Source organism: Triticum dicoccoides, chromosome 7B (genome assembly GCF_002162155.2).
Source record: "Triticum dicoccoides isolate Atlit2015 ecotype Zavitan chromosome 7B, WEW_v2.0, whole genome shotgun sequence".
Classification (NCBI taxonomy): Eukaryota; Viridiplantae; Streptophyta; class Magnoliopsida; order Poales; family Poaceae; genus Triticum; species Triticum dicoccoides.
This window is the reverse complement of record NC_041393.1, coordinates 93,265,637-93,271,636: the sequence shown is the minus strand read 5'-3', so window position 1 is coordinate 93,271,636 and position 6,000 is coordinate 93,265,637.

Here is a 6,000-nt window from a genome sequence, read left to right as displayed (position 1 = left end):
TCATCGTCATCGTCACTGTGTAGACCCTTGTCCTTGTTCTCGGCATTTATCTTGCTGGCCTGCTTGAAAACCCAGCAGTCTCTATTAGTGTGATTTCCTGGCTTATCCGGGGTGCCGTGAATTTGGCATGAGCAGTCAAGTTTGCGGTCCAGACTGGACAGTCCCTGATTGTTTGTTTTGAACGGGTTTTTCCGCTGACCGGATTTTGAGCCACTGAATCCGGCATTGATTGCCGTGTCCTCAGTGTTATCGCCATTGTTCCGACGCTTATGTCTGTTACGCCGTGGCTTGCCGTTATTGTCGCGGACGTCTGAACTGCCTGAGTTTATTGGCGTGCTACTGCTGCGAGCCAACCAGCTATCCTCGCCTGCGCAAAAGCATGTCATGAGTGTCATGAGGGCCACCATGGATTTTGGTTTTTCCTGGCCGAGGTGTCAGGCAAGCCACTCGTCGCGGTATTATGCTTAGAGGCTGCCAGGGCTTCGGCATCCAGACAGTCGACGATTTGGTTCTTTTTAGTTAGGAAGCGAGTCCAGAATTTTCAGGCCGACTCTCTGGGCTGTTGGGTAATGTGTCTCAGGTCATCAGCATCTGGTGGTAGCACGTATGTGCCCTGGAAGTTGTCGAGGAAAGTGTCCTCCAGGTTTTCCCAACTACCAATGGAATTTGCCGGCAAGCTATTTAGCCAGTGCCTAGCTGGTCCTTTGAGCTTAAGGGGAAGATACTTGATGGTGTGTAGATCGTCTCCGTGGGCCATGTGAATGTGGAGAAGGAAGTCTTCGATCCATACTGCGGGGTCTGTTGTGCCATCGTATGATTCAATGTTCACGGGTTTAAACCCTTCTGGGAATTCATGATCCATTACTTCATCAGTGAAGCAGAGGGGGTGTGCGGCGCCTCTATGCTGGGCTACATCGCGACGCAGTCCGGCTAAGTCTGGTCGATTGTGTTCGGCCCGGCCGGATTTACTGTTAGCGTATCCGGTATGACAGTCATGGTCATGTGCTGTGGTGCGCCCCCGTGATCCGTAGATCGATCTTGGTTGTCTTGCGTTGTTTTCCAATCTGTCTCGTAGGTCCTGCGTGTTGCCCCGGGCCGTAGTAAACTGGCGTGGGGGTGCGGGCTGGTATTCGGGCTGATATGTCGTTTTATCCCCGCCACGAGGTGGCCGGTCAGCCATGTGGCGCTCAAGTCCATATTCCTCAGCTGCGAGGACTTCTGTCCATCTGTCTGTGAGAAGGTCTTGATTAGCTTGGAGCTGCTGCTGCTTCTTTTTCAGGCTCCTCGCAGTGGCCATAAGCCGGCGCTTGAAGCGCTCCTGCTCCACGGGGTCCTCAAGCACGCCGAACTCGTCGTCACCGAGGCTAATCTCGTCTTTGTAGGGGGGCATGTAGTTATCCTCCTCCGGATACCCGTCCGTCGTCTGTTCGTCTCGGTTATCCTGCCCGTCTTCCTGCTCGGCCTCCTTGAAGGCAGGCTGATTGGGGTTGTATTCATCTTCGGCACCGTCCGGATTGTTTTCGTCTCCAGTGTCGGTATTGCTGTGGCGGGGCTTGGAGCGGCGCTGACGACGCCCATGCTTTGCTTTCTTCTTTGAGGGGTTATCCTCCATTGCCTCATCGCCATTGGTTTCTTTCGGAGTGTCCACCATATATATGTCATATGAAGAGGTGGCTGTCCACCGCCCCGTGGGTGGTGGTTCCTGTTCTTCTCCTACATCGTCGTCTAAACCGTCGAAGTCTTTGGAGTCGAAGGTAAGCATGTCGGTCAAATCATCGACCGTGGCTATGAAGTGGGTGGTGGGTGGGCAACGAATTCCCTCGTCGCCAGCTTCCCATTTGAGCCGTACATAGTTCGGCCAAGAGTCTCCTGACAAAGAGAGAGACTTTAACGAGTTTAGCATGTCGCCAAAGGGCGAGTGCTGGAAGATATCCGTAGCGGTTGACTCCATTACCGGAGCCCAACCAGGTTCGGCAGGCTCAGAAGTGCATGGACTGGAACCTACAGCCGGATACGAGTCTGGGGGTCCGGTGTCATAGGCTTCCTTGGGGGTGAAGTCTGTGTTCGGCTCTCCCGTCGATGGGTGTGCGGCTCCCGGGGCGGGGTTCATCCACCCGTCCTCGGGCGGTGCAATCTGCCCCGGATTTAGGTCCGGGGCTCCTTTAGGGGCGATATCCCGAGCATTGTCCGATAGCAGGTCTAAGCCGTGCCCGTCGTGACTGTCCGGCGCTCCCGGCATAGGCCCAAATCCGTTGAAGATCAAGTCTCCGTGGATATCGGCCGTTTAGTTTAGGTTTCCGAACCTGACCTGATGGCAGGGGCGTAGCTGTAGATCTGCTCCAGATGGCCAAGCGAATTGGCCCGCAGTGCGAAGCCGCCGAACACGAAGATCTGTCCGGGGGAGAAAGTCTCACCCTGAACCGCGTTGTTGTTGACGATTGAAGGAGCCATCGAGCCTTGTAGCTACGACACATAGGAACTCTCAATGAAAGTACCAATGTCAGTGTCAAAACCGGCAGATCTTGGGTAGGGGGTCCCGATCTGTGCGTCTAAGGCTAATGGTAACAGGAGGCAAGGGACACAATGTTTACCCAGGTTCAGGCCCTCTCGATGGAGGTAAAACCCTACTTCCTACTTGATTGATATTGATGATACGAGTGTTACAAGAGTTGATCTACCACGAGATCGTGGAGGCTAAACCCTAGAAGCTAGCCTATGATGATTATGAATGTTGTGATCGTCCTCATACGAAGCGAACTCTCTGGTTTATATAGACACAGGAGAGGGCTAGGGTTTACATGGAGTCGGTTACAAGGAAGGAAATATAATATCCGAATCGCCAAGCTTCTCTTCCATGCAAAGGAGAGTCCCATCCGGACACTGGACGAAGTCTTGACTCTTCTATCTTCATAGTCCAATAGTCCGGCCAAATTATATAGTCCGGCTGTCCGGATACCCCCTAATCCAGGACTCCCTCAGTTGGTGAGGATGTTGCGGTTCCGGTGCAGTAGGTTAAGGTGGCGCTGCAGGGATGGAGCAGCCGCGATAGACGAGACGATCATCAGAGTAGCCCGTGGAGCTGGAGGACGGGGAGGTTGAAGCGGCGATACGACGAGATGGACGACGGATCCTCATCCGGGGAGGTGGACAAGGGACGTCGAGCTGTTGCAGTGGACGACATCGTCGGTGAAAAAGCTCCGGCTGGGCAGCGGTGAGGTGGCGGACGGAGGAGGGTGGGGTTTCGCGGCTGGAGCAGAGAGGTTATGGCGTCCTGGAATTTCGAATGTCGAAAAGGGGGCGATGGGAGGGGGTGAACCATGACTTAGGGACGCGCTTGTCCAAAATGTAGGGTGTGTTACAAAAGTACCCCCCACCGATTTGAACTAGCTGCCCTTTTGGCTCAGGGTTAGAAGGGGGATTTCGCGTGTCGGGATTTGGCAGCTGGAGGGAGTTTTCTCGCTCGTTGTAATTTCGGGATAGCATGGCGCGGGTTGTGAAGGCGCCAGTTTTGGGAGTACGATATCTGAATTTTCGGGATATAACAAGGCGCGGGTTGAATTTTAGGGACAAGCCTAATGTGTAGTAATATTGTACTTGTATGTACCAAATCAATTCGCACTTCCCTCAACCAAAAAGAAAACGAAAAAAATTAAACTATTCAGACCTCACAAAGAGAGAGTCTTGCCCTGTTTTACTATACAAATTCTATTCAAAGATACTCCCTCCTTCCATCTATATAGGGCCTAATGCGTTTTCCAATGCTAACTCCGACCAAATATTAGAGCAATAATATATGACATGCAACTTACACAAAGCACACCGTTAAATTCTTCTGTGAAAGATTCTTTCAATGATATAATTTTCACATTGTGCATGTCATGTACTATTAATCTTGTCAATAGTCAAAGGTGGTATTTAAAAACTCATTACGCCCTATATAGATGGAAAGAGGGAGTATGAATCCATGTTATGTCCAATTAAAGTTTTTCGCTTTCTGTATAATGCATGTAACCTACTCATTCCAACATTTTAGTGCATTCCAAATGTCTATACTACCGCTGCAATTCGAACTAACTTTGAATTCGTTTCTCTATTTCAATAAGAATCTACAATCATGATTGTTGCCAACTTTAACCATCATTCGTGTATTACCTTAATAACACACCACATGATTGCTATAGAGATAGATATGAACTATGTGTACTACATGAACTCAAATTTTATTTTTTGAAAACACTTGATGTTGATTCCAAATAATAGTACATTTGATGTACTAACTATATATTCATAATCTAAACCATGTTCCATATGTACACCGTGTTTATCACACAAAGTATAGTGCCCCGCCCCCTACATTATGACAAGTATTTAGACCTGAGCTGCAAAAGCCACACATTAGCCCAAATTATAATCAATGTTCTATGTATTATACGTAGTACTAGCAAGATGCCCATGCGTTCCACAGAAGATCAACATGATCAAGGGGCCTAATTTGCAAATATGGAGAGGGGTGGGGGTATCTTTTTTCAAAATTGCCATAGTTTCCTTCCTATCCGCCAGATATAAATCGGACAGCCTATATTGCAGGATGGCAGGCACACCATCATCAACAACTCCGTTTTTTATAAGAAGTAGAGATAAAATATATTATATGGAGTATAACATGTTCATAACCACACCATGTGTATCACCGTTATATAAATTCACACATGCTTCGGTTCAAAACACTATGATAAATTCCGCAAATATCATAATTCGCTTTTTATAGTGAAGTATGATCTCTATTTGTCTTTTACACCCACTATGCCTCTCTAGCCAGGTGTGCCGCCAAAAGATTTAAGTGAAGCACATAGATTATTCTAAAAAATCATGATATGTGTGTGGCTCTCTCAAATAGGTGTGTTCAGCAAGGATGATTGTGACAAACTAAAAAAACAAAGTAAAGACTCATATAATACAAGATGCTCCAAGCAAAACTCATGATATGCGACAAATAAAAAATAGCTCCAAGTAAAATTATCGATGGTTGTTACAAGAAAGAGGGGATGGCTTCTAGGGCATCCCCAAGCTTAGTTGCTTTGGAGTCCTCGAATAATACCGGGTGTGCCTCAGTCATCCCCAAGCTTAGGCTCTTGCCACTCCTTATGCCTTCATCCATCGTGATCTCACCCAAAACTTGAAAACTTCAATCACACAAAACTCGAAATAAAACCTCATGAGATCCGTTAGTATAATAAAGAAAATCACTACTTTAAGTATTGTTGCAAACCCATTCATATTTTGTTTTTGCATTATAGCTATTGTATTCTAACTTCTCCATGGCTTATACTCCCCGATACAATCCATAGTTTCATCAAAGCATGTGAAACAATGCATCAAAAACAGAATCTGTCAAAAATAGAATAGTCTGTAGTAATCTGAATATTGACCATACTTCTGTAACTCCAAAAATTCTTAAAAATTAGGACAACGTGGGAAATTTGTATATAAATCGTGTTTAAAAACTTCATAATTTTATCATGCTCCAGCAAATTTTAACAATTCTGCTATTGGATGCAAAAGTTTCTGTTAATGCACAAAATCAAAGCAACTATCACCCAAATCATCCCAAAGGCTTTACTTGGCACAAACACTAATTAAAACACTAAAACACAATCATAACAGTAACATAATTGTATATTTATCGGAAAACAACAAGGAATTTTTTTAAAGATAACTATTGGATTGCCCCCCAACTAGCGTTATTGTTTTACTCCCCTAGCTGGGCATAATGCATAGTTTCAAGTTTTGTCATCTTTCTTTTCCAAAGATTTTTTTTCATCGGGCAGCTTTTCGGAAGTAATATAAAACACATTATCCATAGAAATCTTAGCATTAGCAAGTTGTCCATCTGCAAAACACCCTTAATTACCGGTGCTTCCTCTTGAGCTTGCGTTGGTTTTTCCCTTGAAGAGAAAAGGGTTATGCAGCAAAGTAGAGATAAGTATTTCCCTCAGTTAG